The sequence below is a fragment of the Chenopodium album genome, chromosome 25 (genome assembly GCF_948465745.1).
Source record: "Chenopodium album chromosome 25, dcCheAlbu1.1, whole genome shotgun sequence".
Classification (NCBI taxonomy): domain Eukaryota; kingdom Viridiplantae; phylum Streptophyta; class Magnoliopsida; order Caryophyllales; family Amaranthaceae; genus Chenopodium; species Chenopodium album.
Genome location: NC_137858.1, coordinates 22,363,890 through 22,381,701, shown reverse-complemented (window position 1 = coordinate 22,381,701; position 17,812 = coordinate 22,363,890). Strand labels below are relative to the sequence as shown.

At 38.9% G+C, this 17,812-nt stretch overlaps 1 non-coding gene across 1 annotated transcript; it reads left to right on the top strand.

Moving 5' to 3' along the window:
* Positions 1–13,412: 13,412 nt before the first annotated feature.
* On the top strand, positions 13,413–13,519 carry LOC145615818 (small nucleolar RNA R71). Its single transcript, XR_014107406.1, has one exon. It is a non-coding gene; the product is annotated as a small nucleolar RNA R71 (small nucleolar RNA).
* Positions 13,520–17,812: the final 4,293 nt, after the last annotated feature.

The following is a 17,812-nucleotide window of genomic DNA, read 5'->3' as shown; positions in this document are numbered from 1 at the left end:
CAGGAGGATTCGAGAGATAGGCTTTGATCTTTTCAAAGGCTTTTTGACACTCGTCGTCCCAAATAACTGGCACGTTCTTCTTAAGTTTCTTGAATATTGGTTCACATATTGTGGTTAGCTTGGATATGAACCTACTTATGTATTGCAACCGGCCAATGAATCCCCGAATTTGCTTTTCGGTTTTGGGCGGTGGCATGGACATGATTGCCTTAATCTTGGTGGGGTCTATCTCTATTCCTCTAGAGCTTATGACATATCCCAAGAGCTTTCCTGAGGTTACTCCGAAAGCACATTTAGAAGGGTTTAACCTCATGTTATATTTCCTTAGCCTTTCAAAGAACTTTTTTAAGGCTATTGGGTGTCCTGGACGGTCTTTGGATTTTACAATCATATCATCTACATAAACCTCCACTTCTTTATGCATCATGTCATGGAGTAGGGCAGTTACTGCTCGTTGGTAAGTGGCACCCGCGTTTTTCAACCCGAATGGCATCACCGTGTAACAGTAAGTACCCCAAGGTGTTATGAATGTTGTCTTTTCCATGTCTTCAGGGTATTTAGATACCCTAATAAAACCTGTAGTTATTTGTTTTTGTACTTCTTCTTTTATTTTATAGGCGTTTAGGGTTTAGGGTTTCAACCGTTTCTGTATCCTCAATTATAGGCATTTTGCTTTCAAGTGTTTTCATTGCTTTAATTATTTCTTTGTCATTTTCATCATTAGTTAAGCAATGCTCGTCATCTTTAGATAAAGAAAAACAAGAGGAATAAGGGGAAGAAGACATATTATTAAATTCGGAAATCATTACATCAAATAACGAAATGTCCGTTGGGACTTGATTGCTAACTATCCTAGGAGTAGAAATAGAAGGAGGGGGTGCTACAACAAAAGATTTGGAAGACTCGATAGGGGAAGACTCTGACTCGGACTCTGACTCAGACGATTCTTCGAACATTGGCCCTCGTCCCGTAGTTACTGAAATCTTCCTTCCATTTGTAGTGGTCACCTTCACTGTTTTGCGCCATCCTCGCTCTTGATCTTCTATAGGAGTGATGAATTTTGAGGGATCAAAGTTTTCACTTTGAAGGACTGTTTGAATGAGTGAAGAGTTGTCTTCCACATATCTTGGCTCATTCTTTTCTCTTCCAAAGAGAAGTCCCATGACATTAAAGTCAAAGCAAGGGGGTGCTTTCTCCTTATGAATTAGAGTTGGAATCTCATCTAGGAAATAACAATCCAAAAAGATCTCGAACCCTGGCTGTCTTATGCCATTTACAACGAAAGGTTCAAGAAATTCATGACAGGGTTAATCCTCTCCTTCTCTTATAAATTGTCCATTTAGAGTGAGAGGATACTGATCCATGGGTATTTCCCTCTTTTGTGTACGAGCGTTCCTTCGTGCTCTCGACTTTTCCTGGGCCCGCTTAAGATCTTCGCGAGTTGGTTCAAAACCAAGTCCGAAAGTATCCAACTTAGGGAGGCCAGGTAATCCCATATGCTTAGCTATTCCTTTCTTCTTTCCTAGAGTCATTCCAGGAAAGTGTCCTTGTTTTCTTAGAATAGCATTAGTTACCATGTTGGAGTGGAGGTCGTAATGAAGAGGGATCCTCTCATCCTCCTCTATTAAGGAGACCTCTTCGTTAAAGCCCCACAAATCTTCATCATTTTCATCATGTTCTACATTGATTAGTGGGTCTTCCCACTGTTTTGATCCTCATAGATGAAGCATCGATGGTGATTGGTATTCCTCCAACTATGGCTTTCACTTGTTGGTGAAGAGATGAAGGGACGACCTTTAGATCATGGAACCAAGGGCGTCCCAATAACAAGTTGAAGGATGCTTTAATGTCCACTACTTGGAACGTAGTGGCATGTTCAATTGCCCCCGCCGTTATGTTCATAGTGATTGTTCCTAATACTTGACGGCGTGAGTTATCATAAGCCCTTATTCCTTGAGTTGATGGGGACAAATCCTCATCTCTTATGCCTAACATTCTTGCGGTCCTAAGTGGGCAAACATTGATTGCCGAACCATTATTCACAAGGGTCATAGGAACATTCATCCTCTTACATATTACTGTGAGGCTTAGAGCCTTGTTGTGCTTGTCACCTTCCGGTGGTAAATCTTTATTTGAAAAAGTGACCAAGTTGATTGGACTTGGAAGATCACTCGTGAGGAAGTTAGCTAGTCCCTGAGGAGTGGTGTCCGAATCTATGCCTACTTTAGCCAAGGCATCCATGACTGCAACTCTATGCTCTCGGGACGTGGCTAAGAGTTTCCATATATTCATTTTGACCTTAGTCTTTTTTAGTTGTTTGACAACATCGTTGTCTTCTATGATTGGTATGGGAACTTGTTGAATGGTGGGCATGGGTTGTGTTGAAATGGGAGGTTGCATTCTCCCGGACCTGGTGAGGACATCTATGGGCGAATCTTCTTCATCCCAAATGTCACTTACTGGGTAAATTGTTGATAGAGGAGTCTCTTCGATATCTTTGAGGTAGACATCCTCATCATCACTGTCCCATACTCCATTGATCGCGGCATCCTGTGGGAGTTGGACCAGTTTCTTGTCAACAATCAGTCGTTGAACCAACTCTTTGAATTTAAAACAATTCTCTATTGTACGCCCCCTGATTGATGGTATGAACAATAATACTTGTCTGTCCTCTTTAGTGACTCAAATGGTCTCGGTTCGAGAGGTTGGATCTTAACATTCTCGGAGAGCATTTTGAACATGTTAGCATATGACGTCCCAATTGGAGTATAAGGTTTGTTATTCTTTTTGGGAATGTCAATTACTTGGAGAGAGAAAGGTTTCTTCTCCTTGGGTAGAGGTCTACTCTTGAGCATCTCGTTTTGCTCTCTTAGAATCTCCTTGGTTTGGAACAATAATTTATGCACTTCCGCCAAAAGTAGTGTTAATGCATAAACGTCCTGCCTAGTCGCAGGTTCTTGGTCGTGAGAGTCAACGACATCTTCGAAGATTTCTTCTTCAATGGTCTCAATAGGTTCTATGAGATTAGATGGGTCCGCTTGATTTTCTTCGTCAGAAATGGCCAAAGAATCCGACAGTGGTGCGGTGTTGATGCTTGGCTTCTTACTTGTAGAGGGCAATGGAAGTTTGTTACTATCAATCAAATCTTGAATGGCTTCCTTTAGTCTCCAACAATTTTCCGTAGGATGGCCCCTGCCTTGATGATATTTACAGTGTGCATTTGGGTTCCAGCTAGCCGTTCTCCTTTCGATAGGTGGGTCCCCAAATGGTCCAATAGGAGTTATAAGACCTTTTGCATGTAAACGGTCAAACGCGGTGTCATAACTCATACCAATAGGAGTATAGTTCTTCATAAATGGTTTCTTTGGTCCTTGATTATTGTTCATAGCTAGGACTTCATTCAAATTAAAGGTGCTAACGTTATTTGAGTGGGTGTATTTAGAAGAAGAAGGATTGTCGTTCTTCTTAACCTTCCAGCCACTGTTGGAGTTATTGTTAGCAGCTTTTTGTTTGGCCAGGTCATCTTCAATATTGATACCAATATCGTAGACGGCCTTAAAGGTGTGCAAATTGCTTTTGTACCTAAGATGCTTGGAGCATTTCTCTTGGAGGTTATTAATGAACATCCTGACAGACTCATTTTCACTAGGTACTTCAACCATTTTTGCAGTGGTTTCCCTCCATTTATTAAAGAAGGAAGTGAAGCCTTCATTTTCTTTTTGCTTTAGAATTTCAAGTTCTCTATGATCAGTTTCAACTTGAATATTGCATTTATATCTTTCAATGAAAGCACTTACAATAGACTCCCAACTAGAGGTCTTTTCTTTATCAAGTGAAAAGTACCACTGTTGACATACAGCTTCTAAAGACAAAGAAAATACAGAATGAAAGGCTTTCTTGTCTATCCCCTTAATATTCATTATAGTTTCAAATGCTCTTAAATGAAAGTAAGGGTTATCCATAGGCTTAAATTTAGGGATGTCGTTGGCATTGAACTTCTACGGGAGAAGGTACTTATCCACCGAGACCCCTTGTGAGCTAATCTCTTGGAATCTAAAGTCGTTGGACAATTTGCCAAGCTTTCCTGGATTAGGTCCATTTGTTGTTGTTTCGCAGGGTCATTCATTTGCAGAGTTAAGTTTTTCAATATCTCAACCAAGTTGGCTACCTCTCCCTTGACTTCATTAAGTTCTTCTTGACTAGCCATTATCTTCTTAGCTTTCCTTTTCCTACCGATTGGTTTGTCAAGAAGTAAGACTTGAACAAAAGTGTTGTCCTTGATTAAACGCCCTTCCTTTCTTGTCCACGCGCTGTAAGTTAAACCATATTTGTTTTAATAACCCGACTCTGATTGACTTTGACTTTATGGTTTAAAAAAAAAGAAAAAGCAAAAATAGGGTGTATATTTTAGGCGTTTAGGGGAAAATTTAATGAGTTTTTTAATTGGAGGATTTATATCCGACTTACCCCCCTAAAAAAAATGACGGAAAACACGCATGCAAGACTCTCTAGACATGGTCATGGTGTGACAAACATGTTATGTGTGTGCTTTATGAATGTGTGTGAGTGACATGCTTTGACTCTAGTGTATGACCATTGGACTTTAAGTGCCTAGACTCTATTAAAGACTTGGACGTGGTTTGAACCATTAATAAATCGGTAAACTAATTAGTAGACTGTTTAATTAGACTCGTCGTGATGACTCGAGCAAGAAACTAGACTGTCGCTAAAACGACAGAACTGTCGCCACTGTTTAAAGCCTGTCGCCAGACGACAGAACTGTCGCTAGGCGACAGACACTAAACAGAGGCGCCACAGCCTAAATTTATGCGCCATTGCTGGAACATTAATCTGGACTGTTTCCAGTAATTTTACTCTAAGTGGACATGCCTAAAGTCGTACTAAGTCAAGTTGATTAATTTATTAGACTTTAATTAATTCGAAATTAATTAATTGATTAATTAGAAAAAGTCCTTTTAGTCATTAGTCAATTTATTTAGTCTTAACCACAAGTCAAACAAACGGTTAACGCATATATAGTATGCACAAACAAGGATGCACAAGTAGTTCATATAGTCACAATATGATGCAATGAGTTTGCAACCTAACCATGGCTCTAGTTCTCTAAAGTACAAGGATATGGGTTAAGTAAAAAAGGGTCCATGGTTATGAGTCCGGATGCATCGCGCGCAAGCCTAACCGTGAAGGGTTGGCGCGTATGGATGGGACCCTGCAAGTTAGAGACTTGCTTCCATGGTTTGGTGGATTCACAAACTTGCATGTACCCGTTGTTGCAAGGAGCGTTCAATTGGGCAGATGAAGCGTGAACCCCCAGAGGGTTATGTCCATATGTAGAACACATATGGGTTCAGAAAAGTGAGAAAAGAACTCAATCAGGAAGTAGAATCGAGCCAACAGTACTAGAAATGGGCAAAACAAGAAGGCAGAGCCCTGGCTCGGTATTGGAAGAACTTGGCGCCAGACTACAGGGACTGTCGCCGCAAAAGAACCCCTGTCGCCAAGCGACAGAACTGTCGCCAGGCGACAGAAGCTCTTTACAGGCGAAAAGTCCTGTTTTCTAGACGCTAGTTCCTACATGCCTTGGCAGGTATCTGTGTTCTTAGAATTTTCCAGATTTCGCAGCGTTATTTCGATTCTAGTTGTGAAAGAAATTTCTCAAATTTCCTACGTGTAAAAATCCTATGTTTTGACTCATTGGTCTCCCCCAATGAGAACCTTTTAATGCATATGACAATAATGTTAATCAAATTACGCACATGAAATACTTAGATTTTTTCGAGTCTCATCCGCTCATTCTAAATAATTGCAAAAATAAATTTCAGGAATATAAATAGAAATCCTCCCCAGTGGAGTCGCCAAAAACTGTAGGGAATATTTCAAGCATTATGATCCCAAACTTGAACCCCACTGTGATCATACACTAAAGTATGGTGGCGTTCCAAAGGGAAAGAAAAAAGAGCAAAAGATTCTCCAACAAGTTTTAGGAACTTGTAAACCCAAAAGACAATCCAAAAGGACCATCAACTCCATAAGGTCTTGAACCAAAAGGGTTCGGGGATGAGGGTACGAATCCAATCTACAAAAGAAAGGACCCGCCCTATAAAATAGGCCTCTACTTTGTTCTGCTCGTATTCATGTGCGCTTTTCGAATAACATACAATCATTATATTAATCCTAACCTGTTTATCTATGTTGGTTGAATATTAATGCACAAATAATACTATTATTGGCGATCACTTGAATTAAAATCACATTAGCCTAAACCAAATTATTAATAATCTTATTAAGCGTGATCTCAAGTACAAATTTCCTTTAACAAGCATAAAAGGTGTGATCAAGCAATAACAATAAATATAAATCAAGCAACATAATAATAATAATCCTAATCATGTTAAGGCATAATAAAGCTTAATAATAATAGCAAGATCCTAGGCATGATACTAACAAGATTAATAACAAATCCTAGCATGTCACTAAGCATTAAAGATCAAAGCTTTAAACCTAACATGATACTAACATGCTATTAGAAAAGAGGAAAAGGCAACCTAAACATGATACTAGAAAGGATTAAATAACATCGTAACATGATACTAGGAATTAAACAATAATAAACATGCTTTCTACATTGTGAAAGAAATAGAAAGTAAGCTAATCTACTTACTTTGAAGCCTCATACCTCTTTCTAATAACAAAATACACAAGTTAGTAAACTTCAATGAAAATAATAAAGAATTAAAGGAAGTAAATTGAAATCGAATTAAATAAAGTTTAAACTAGATTTGGTCCAAACCCTCAGAAAATATCAAACCTTGCACGTTTAGGGCGAAGGCAACTTCGAACTTGGCTAGGTGATTCTAAGTCTTGTGAATGCGGTATATTGTGTTTAAAAAGGTTGGTTTAGAAAGAGAGAGAGAGAATAAGAATTAAGTAATTCTTGAGGAGAATTGATAGAGAGAATTGATGAATAAAAAACGGAGGTTTGAGACCCTATTTATAAGGAAATAATCCGGAAAAGTATGGAATTTGATAAGGAATAAAACTACACGCTGTCGCCAGATATTCACTCTGTCGCGATGCGACATGGTCTGTCGCGAGGCGACAGCCTTGTCGTTTGGCGACAGTCTGACTTAGACGCGTTTTTTCACGCGGAATCCGATCTTTAATCGATTTGATCTACGGAATCCGTACAGAAGATAAAAACGTGTTTTTCAAAGATAATAATAATAATAATAATAATAATAATGATATTAAAATAATAATAATATTTTATTCCAAATAAAAATCCACCTTAAAATAAATAATTATTAAATCCAATAATATTAGAATTAAAAGGAACCTTCTAGAAACTTCTAGAAAGTTATAATTAATCCTAATAATTTTAGGAATAATAATTAACATTGGGCCCTGACAGGCTAAAGTCGTATCACCTAATCAAAAGTAATTACCTAAGTCCTCTAACTAAAGTAGATAGCGAAGTAGGGTCGAATCCACAGGGAAACTAGTCTTTCTATTCCTAATTAATTAATAGCAATCTAAATTATTAGTAACAATTTGTTGTGATTTAAAGATTATACTACGAAGAATATAAGTAGGGAGAATAAAATAAGAGGAATCAATGAATTAAAGACCTAGGGCATAGGTTCACCAATAAATAATATTCCAGGATAAAACATAATAACCAATCATTGATGCATCAATTAACCAGATAATAAAGGGCTTTCGCTACGTATTACAATCACAGAATTAATCTACCGGTATTAAATCTCATCTCTCGAATCTTGACTTAACCATTTATAGATTAACATGCCTATTGAAACTAGACCTAAACATCAATTCTCATCTCTCGAATCTCGAATCAATATTGTCAAACTCATGCATAAAAGATCAGGCCTAATCTAGTCACAGAGCATTAAATCAATCAATAGGAAATTAATATAGCATTGATAATTAACAACAATAAATTACCCCTTCATATTATTTATGGATCCCCATAAACCCTAGAAAAAGAACTACTCACACATAATTAAATCTAAACTAATCAAAGCAATAAAATAAAACATGATAGAAGGAATAAAATAAATAACTGAGATTAAGAGAAAAGAAATCGTTACCAAAGTAATCAGAATAAAGAGTTGAGTAAAGAACAAAGTATAAAGTGTAGAGAGAGAAAATAAGCTTAAGTAGAGAGAGAAAGTCTAAGAGAAAGAATTACAATAGTAAAGAGAGAACAAGGAAGTGTCAAAAAAGAAGTCCTAAACTTGCTTAACGAAAACATATTTATAATAAGCAAGAATCCTAAACTAAAACAAACTAAACGATGCTTAAAAGATCTATCAGAGACACGCGCCCGACCGGGCGCCACACCGCCTGACCGGGCGTGCCTTTTTGATCGGGCGAAGGGCTGTTGCGATATAAGTCTTCTTTGCCCGATCGGGCAGACCATCGGGCGGACCACCGGGCGGACCATCGGGCGGACCATCGGACAGACCATCGGGCGGACCATCGGGCGGACCATCGGGCGGACACCCTTGGGCCGCTTGGACTCCTCGTTTAGGCTCGTAACTTGGCCCAAACCAAATATCCTCTTTGGGGCTTTAATCATTCGGTCCAAATGCCTCGTCTTCACACAAGTCGAGCCCTTATTCACCGGTTTGATTACTCTAACCGATCTTGGGCTACGAAAGATGGCCGTGCTCCTCCAATGCTCGTAGTTGCTCCATAAAATCCCGGGAAAGTACTCCAAAGGTGCAATTCCCTACAAAACTCAACCAAAACTACGAAAACACTAGAAAACACATATTAGTAATAAAGTGGCCCTAAAGAGCCAAAAACACTACTAATAATGACCAAGGGACGAGGTTAAAATACTACATAAACTAGACATATCAAACTCCCCCAAGCCAAACCTTTGCTTGTCCCTAAGCAAAGAGCTCATCAATGAACATATAAAACATTCCTCACCCCAATAATCAAATCAAGCACAGACGATTCAAGGAAAATCTAATGAGCATGCTTCAATATCAATCAATCTCATTCATCCAATCACTCTTCCTCCCCAACAATTGTCAAATAGAGCAAACCACACGAGCATATAGAATTCAAGACTAGTGCTCACACACTCAACTCTCATTTATGTGGCGAGTAAAAGATGTACTCGATCGCTCTCCAACCACCCTTTTATGTGAACAATGCCCTCCCAAACTCACACACTCGTGTGTTTAAAAAGATAAGCACTCAACCTAATAGTCGACTCGGAATATGTCAATTCATAATTTGCATTGATAAACAACACTTTCACATCTACACAACTCTATGAACAAGGTCGGAGGGTCTTTAAAGCTTGTAATGTAAGGCTAGGATAAAGGGTAAGAAATATTTGGGAACATGTGAGAGAAAAGCCATGCTTAAAGGGAGCCAAATCCTAATAAAACCAATGATCAAAATAAATAATGATCAACATCTCCAACATAACTAACTCCAACAAGAATCCACCAAATACTACTCCAAACAACATAAACAATCCCAACACTTACAATTTCACTCATAAAAATATGACAATGTATAACTTGAGTGAATAAACAAACTTTGAACTCATTCTTTTTTCAAACTTGATACTTTTTTTTTCTTTGAATTTTTCTTGGGCAACTTTCATATAGATAATTTGAACATATAACAATTTTTTTCTTTTGCTTTTTTTTTCTTTTTATTCCACATTGGAAATTTCAGCTTTGAAACACAAATTCTTATTTTTTCCAATCACAAAAATCAAAGAACAAATTACTCTTCTTATACCTCCACATTGTGCAAATAATGTGCACACTACAACTCCCTCACCTCACTAACTATAGCTCCCCCAAGCCAAGCTTGGGACTAGTAACCAATGGGGCTAAAAAGGCTTGTAATGTGGCTAAATAAACAATAAAAGGGCACAAGCAACAACATGGGTAGCAAGAAGGGAACAAATGTATCTAATATCGTCTGAAGGCTACCTAAAAGAATGAACGCCTTTGTCCTCCTCATGTACATAATAGGTGAGTCATGAAATACTACTCATAGTTGCAAACCAATACTCAAATTCATCGACATACCAGGAACTAAACACACATTCCTAACCAAATCAACTAGTCAAGCACTATATTCACAAGTAGTTGGACAAAATTGACGCATGTTTAGGCATCCAAGCAATTAAACTTCAAATCATGACCAACAAGTCCACAATGCTTATCATCAATAACCAAGAATCAAAACAAATTTTCTCAAGTATGGGGCATAGAGAAGCATGATTTACAATTCATTGGAACGTATTTTTGGATTTTTTAATTTTTCAATTTTTTGGTATTTTTCTTATAGGAAAGCAATAAAACTACACTAGGAAAGCAGTAAAACTACACTAAGCATACCAAGAGAGAGAGTGAAAGATATACCATATGAACACGAGAACCTCCCCCCAAGCTAAATCAGACAATGTCCTCATTGTCTTAAGGGGAAACAAGTATTCAAGGTGACTACTCTTCATCATCACCACATCAATGTCACCAAAGCCTCAGGATTGCAATGCATCTATTTGGGACAAAATTGGGCAAGAAAGAAACAAAGTGTTAGTGGAAAAAAAATAAAAATTGAGTCAGGTGCACTATTCTGATCATAACTTTTGATATATAATTGATAATGCAATGATTCTAATTGCATTGGAAAGTAGACTTGAAGAGCTTTCCAACGATAAGTCACACGCCAAAAACGGATAAGAAACGCAAAAGTTATGGCCTGTCAAAGTTGAGCAGTTTTGCTGATCCGCTCTCGCGCCCGGTCGGGCGCCACTCCGCCCGGTAGGGCGCCACTCCGCCCGGTAGGGCGATGTAAACCCTCTAAATTCTCTTTGTTCTCGCGCCCGGTTGGGCGCCATACCGCCCGGTCGGGCAGTCGAAATGTCCGTACTCGTCAACTCTCGCGCCCGGTCGGGCAAAAATTGTCAATTTTTCACCCTTGCTCTCGCGCCCGGTCGGGCGGTCCTTCGCCCGGTCGGGCCCGAGGCAATGTTTGGTACGAGAGACTCCTTCTCTTTTTTCCAAATTTGACTAACTCTTTTCCTTCTAACCTGTACAACTCAATAAACTCATTAAACTCTCTCCTCTCTCCTCTCACAAGAAATAGAAAGAAGACTAAAAAAAAACAAGAAAAATACGGGTTGCCTCCCGCAAAGCGCTGGTTTATTTAGGTCCCGCACGACCCTCTTACCACATGTCGGGAAGTTAAGCCCCTTGGCCTATCGCCTGGTCGGGTGGTTCTTCACCCGGTTGAGCGATTTTTAAACCACGACTTGGCTTCCTAACACGCCCTGTAAGGCGCCAATTCACCCTATTGAGTGGATCCTCATTGGCTTGAACTGGTGGGTCTTTACTTTTGTTCGATTGAGAACCCTTTTTGATCGTTGGTTGCCTCGATTTATCACTTTGTTGAGCTATTACAACACGATCTGGTGGAACTCTCACTATAGGCTCAGTTTCCGCAACTTGTGTACTTATTTCCACCTTCTCATCTTCAAAACCAAGACCTTCACAGTATAAGGCTCTCTCTATTGCGTCCACTTCCTCTATCCATCGGTTAGTTGTACCTGTAGAAGATGCAACGCACGATACTGCCTCCAAGGGATCTTTAACAAAGGCCTGGGGCTTATTAGAACAATTACCAACCACATTAATTTTATAACACTTCTCCTCTAGCATGGGGCTTTTAGGGGTATTATTCAAATTAAAAACAATTTTATCATCCCCTACTAATAGTGTTAATTTACCACATTTTACATCAATAATTGCTCCTGCAATATTAAGGAAGGGTCTACCCAAAATGATTGGGGTTTGCAAATCCTCAGACATATCAAGAACAACAAAATCCACAGGTATATAAAATTTACCTACTCTAACAGGGACGTCTTCTAATATGCCTATGGGGTATTTAGAAGAACGATCGACCATTTGAAGAGTAATATTAATAGACTTTAATTTACCCATTTTTAGCTTTAAACACGCAGATAATGGTATGACACTAACACTAGCGCCCAAATCACACAATGCATTATCAATCATTAAATTGCCAATATGACAAGGGATAGAAAAACTACCGGGATCTTTTAGTTTGGGTGGAGATTTATTTTGTAGTACGGCACTGCATTCAGCAGTAAAAGCGACAGCCTCTACCTCACTAATAGACCTTTTCCTAGTCAATATTTCTTTCATGAATTTTGCATATGAAGGTATTTGCGTGATTAATTCTGTAAAGGGAACTGTTACCTGCAAATCCTTCACCATGTTAAGGAACTTACCAAACTGCTTATCCACCTTGGTTTTCAAATGTCGATTTGGGAATGGTAGTTTGATAATTGGTTGTTGCACATCATTACTCCTGTCTTGAGTTACAACCTTCCCTGGAGTTTTACCCTGCAATGTAACATCAGAAATATTAGTACTACCCTTTAGCACTGCAGGGCTAGGATTAATATCCCTTGGTATAAAGGAATCAAGATTAGCAATTTCTGTTGAAACAGGTTCATCTTCTTTGGGCATAGGAGGCCCATTATAGTGTGAACCACTCCTAAGGGTAATTGCAAACGCCTGATCTGTGGGTTGTACTGGTTGCGATGGTAGGGCTCCTTGTGGGAGAACCTGAAGAGCAGCGGCTAACTGTGCAATTTGAGTATCTATGACTTTATTGTGGGCTACAATCGAGTCAATTTGTGAGTCTCTACTCTCCATATGCTTTTGCATACTAGTTAACATCGCTCTAATTTCTGATAAAGCTGGGTCAGAAGGTGGTGGAGGAGTTTGTGGTTGGTTTTTCTGGCCAGCATTGGGATGGTAATATTTCTGCTGAGGTGGTGGTGCTGGTTGTTGTGGAGGTGGAGGTGTGGGATTTTGCACATTACTGCTCCTGTAGGAAAGGTAAGGATGGTTCCGATACCTGGGATTATAGGTGTTGGAGTATGGGTTATTTTGCTTGATGGACTGAAAAGCGTTAACCTGCTCCATGGAACTCCTACACTCATGTTCCCAATGACTATAATTCCACAATTTTCACAGAAAGCATCATTAGCATTATTATCAATTGCAGAAACATTAGTTATTTTAGAATTAGCAGTAGTAAGGTTATCCAATTTCTGACAAATAGAGGTTAATTGAGATTGCAAAAAGGATACAGAATCGACGTGGTGTTTTCCCTTGTTTGCAAAACCTCTAGGATTCCCATATTGGGAATTATGGATCGCCATATCTTCAATAACCTGACCTGCATCATCAACATTGAGGTTCATAAACCTCCCATTAGCTGCAGAATCCAAAATTGCTCTAGAAGAATTTCCGATCCCATTGTAGAAAGCTTGTATCAACTGCCACTGTGCTAAGTTATGATGAGGGCACTCTCTCTGCAGGTCTTTGAATCTCTCCCAAGCTTCATATAGTGACTCATCTGGCTCTTGGGCGAAATTTTGAATTGCGCTTCTCAATAGAGCTGTTTTCTCTGCAGGGTAATACTTGTTATAAAAATTCAAAACAAGAGTCTCCCAATTAGTAATGCCAAGTGCAGTTCTATTTAAACCATTAAACCACAGTTTAGCTTTTCCACATAAAGAGAAAGGGAAGAGAATCTCCCTTATTTGGTCTTGCGTGACCCCAGCTTGCCTTATAGTGTTACAATATTGACAGTAGTCGGCAATGTGTAGATTAGGGTCTTCACCCTTAGCTCCACTAAATTGCTTCATTTCTATCATCGTGATGAACTAGGGCTTGATCTCGAATTGAACTCCCTCGAGATCTGGCGTAGGAGAAAGGTGGGGAAAATGCGCCAAAGATGGCTGAGAATAGTCGCTGAGCCTTTTAGGTGGATTTTCTCCCATCTCTAATTCTGATTCTGAAGAAGTGTCTGGATCACTAGAATCAGATGAAGGGTCTCTAGGAATTTCACCACCAGAACTCGCCAGTATTTGCTTGTATAAATTCTTTTGCCTATGGAAAGAGCGCTCGATCTCAGGATCGAAAGGAATGTAGCCTGATCTGGAACACCTGGGCATAAACAAAGAACTAGACAACAGATATGAGAACTGTCCCAAAAAACTTATGTTCTCCGGGACGAAGGAAAATAATCTAGACTACAAAAACAATTAGAAATAAAAAATATAATTGTTTCCCCGGCAACGACGCCAAATTTTGACAGGCTAAAGTCGTATTACCTAATCAAAAGTAATTACCTAAGTCCTCTAACTAAAGTAGATAGGGAAGTAGGGTCGAATCCACAGGGAAACTAGTCTTTCTATTCCTAATTAATTAATAGCAATCTAAATTATTAGTAACAATTTGTTGTGATTTAAAGATTATACTACGAAGAATATAAGTAGGGAGAATAAAATAAGAGGAATCAATGAATTAAAGACCTAGGGCATAGGTTCACCAATAAATAATATTCCAGGGTAAAACATAATAACCAATCATTAATGCATTAATTAACCAGATAATAAAGGGCTTTCGCTACGTATTACAATCACAGAATTAATCTACCGGTATTAAATCTCATCTCTCGAATCTCGACTTAACCATTTATAGATTAACCTACCTATTGAAACTAGACCTAAACTTCAATTCTCATCTCTCGAATCTCGAATCAATATTGTCAAACTCATGCATAAAAGATCAGGCCTAATCTAGTCACAGAGCATTAAATCAATCAATAGGAAATTAATATAGCATTGATAATTAACAACAATAAATTACCCCTTCATATTATTTATGGATCCCCATAAACCTTAGAAAAAGAACTACTCACACATAATTAAATCTAAACTAATCAAAGCAATAAAATAAAACATGATAGAAGGAATAAAATAAATAACTGAGATTAAGAGAAAAGAAATCGTTACCAAAGTAATCAGAATAAAGAGTTGAGTAAAGAACAAAGTATAAAGTGTAGAGAGAGAAAATAAGCTTAAGTAGAGAGAGAAAGTCTAAGAGAAAGAATTACAATAGTAAAGAGAGAACAAGGAAGTGTCAAAAAAGAAGTCCTAAACTTGCTTAACGAAAACATATTTATAATAAGCAAGAAATCCTAAACTAAAACAAACTAAACGATGCTTAAAAGATCTATCAGAGACACGCGCCCGATCGGGCGCCACACCGCCTGACCGGGCGCGCCTTTTTGATCGGGCGAAGGGCTGTTGCGATATAAGTCTTCTTTGCCCGATCGGGCAGACCATCGGGCGGACCACCGTGCGGACCATCGGGCGGACCATCGGGCGGACCATCGGGCGGACCATCGGGCGGACCATCGGGTGGACACCCTTGGGCCGCTTGGACTCCTCGTTTAGGCTCGTAACTTGGCCCAAACCAAATATCCTCTTTGGGGCTTAATCATTCGGTCCAAATGCCTCGTCTTCACACAAGTCGAGCCCTTATTCACCGGTTTGATTACTCTAACCGATCTTGAGCTACGAAAGATGGCTGTGCTCCTCCAATGCTCGTAGTTGCTCCATAAAATCCCGGGAAAGTACTCCAAAGGTGCAATTCCCTACAAAACTCAACCAAAACTACGAAAACACTAGAAAACACATATTAGTAATAAAAGTGGCTCTAAAGAGCCAAAAACACTACTAATAATGACCAAGGGACGGGGGTAAAATACTACATAAACTAGACATATAAGGCCCTCCTCTAGATTATTGGGCCGTATGTAAATAATTAACCGGGCCCAGTTTAGTATTTTGGCCATAACTTCCTCAATATTTATCGGAATTGGGCTTATAATATATCGTTCGAAAGGTTTCTTCGAGCCCTATCCAACTACACTATTATTGGACCTTAATTATGGACCAAACTAAAGTGGTTTGGCTATTTTTAAATAAATAGAGTTATTTTCGGAAACAGAGAGAAGAGAATTTTAATTAAAACTAAACCGCAACACTTGACTTTTCCACACTTTCACCTCATTCGATTATGATTCGACGTGAAAGGCATTCATCACTGGGTTTGGTTTTGGGGAGACACAAATGGGTGTCTACACTAGGCTAATCTTTTAGCTAGGGGAAGGGGGTGTGAAATATGCATTGAATGATGGATGAATGATGATAGTTGGATTGATTACATGCCTTAAATTGATGAAAGACATGATATTTAATGGCTTGAGATTATTGTTGCACTTTATTTGATTGCCTTCTAGTTTAAATGCATGAAAATGATTTGAACTAGATTAAGATCACCTCCATGTTAATGATTGCATGAGAATGAGTTGTTAAAATGGAGTTTCATGTATTGTGTTTCTTTATTCTCTTAGTTTGCTTGTGTCTAATAGGATTCATGAGAATGATCCTAATTAGCATGGACTTCTTTCATTGATATGCCTAGACTATTGCATGAAAATGAATTGTTTAGGTAGAATCTTGTGTTCTTTGGCATGATCATCATGATAACTATCATTGTTCCCCTCTTTCTAATCATGTTTGACACCCCCTAATCCCTAGCGTTGTTATACCTTGATTTAATCAAGAGTACACATCTGATTCTGAGGAGTTGGACACCTAGAGGGTCTGATGATGAGCATGATAACAGTCCTTGGTTCCATGCTTCAACTGACTTCAGCAAACCAATGCAATACAGTTGGTGAAGTACCAAAAGTTCATTAACAACACAGTGGTGAGGAAAGCTCGTAGGGTTCATGCCATTGAAAACAGGTATGAATATTTGTATTTGCACAATGACAGTAGCAAGATTATTATACAATGTAGGAAGAGATGTCAATGTAAATGGAATGCTAAAAAATGTAGACTTCCTAGTTGTAAATATGTTGGGGGTAGGAGATATCACTTTAGGGTGGTGGTTAGAAGGTCTGTGAACCAAGATTTTTGGCAGATTAAAAGATTGAATTTGAAGCATAAGTGCCTTAGGGTTAGAAGCAATCATAACTTAACTGCTGAATACTTAGCTGAGAAGTTTATTGAGGATTTTAGATCAGATCCTAGGTTGAAGATTAAAGCTTTTAGAAGGAGAGTTTTAGGGGACCTTGGGATTGAAATAACATATAGTAAAGCTTCTCAACAATGTTTGTGAGACCTTTAATGTTGTTATAAAAGAAGCTCGGGATAAGCCTATTTTGACACAAATGGAGTGGCTTAGGAGGTATATGATGAAAAGGAACCATGACAAATGGGAGTGTTACAAAAAATGGAAGGCAAAGTAACTCCTTATGTGAAGAAAACATTCAAAAGAATTGAGCCTGTAGCAAGGCATTGTATTGTGCAAGTGTCTAGGGATGATGCATATGAGGTGGAACTGAACTCTGATGTAGTCACAGTTGACCTTAGCAATGGGACATGCACCTGCTATCACTGGGGGAGCTTATAGAGATCATGGACAAAAGGGCAGACCCTCATGACTATGTAAATAGTGCATATTCTGTGGATACCTATATGTTGGCATATAGGTATGAAATACAACCAATGCCTGGCCCACACCATTGGGGCAAGGTGAAGCTCAGAGCACCTATGCCACCAGCAATTAAAATCTAGCCTGGAAGACCTAAATCTAAGAAAAGAAAGCTGGAGTAGGGAGAAGAGGGTCCCTAAACCAAAAATGTGCAGCAGCCTGTGAAGAGAAGAAGCACTTGCAGAAACTGTGGGCAGCTAGGACACTATGCAAAAACTTGCAAGAACCCTACAGTAAACCCTATTGCTGTGTCTTCACCAAAGAAAGATGGAGGCAGACCCCAATCAGACACTCAATGGGTGAAAGAGCAGAGAAAGAAGAAAGAACAAAGGGCA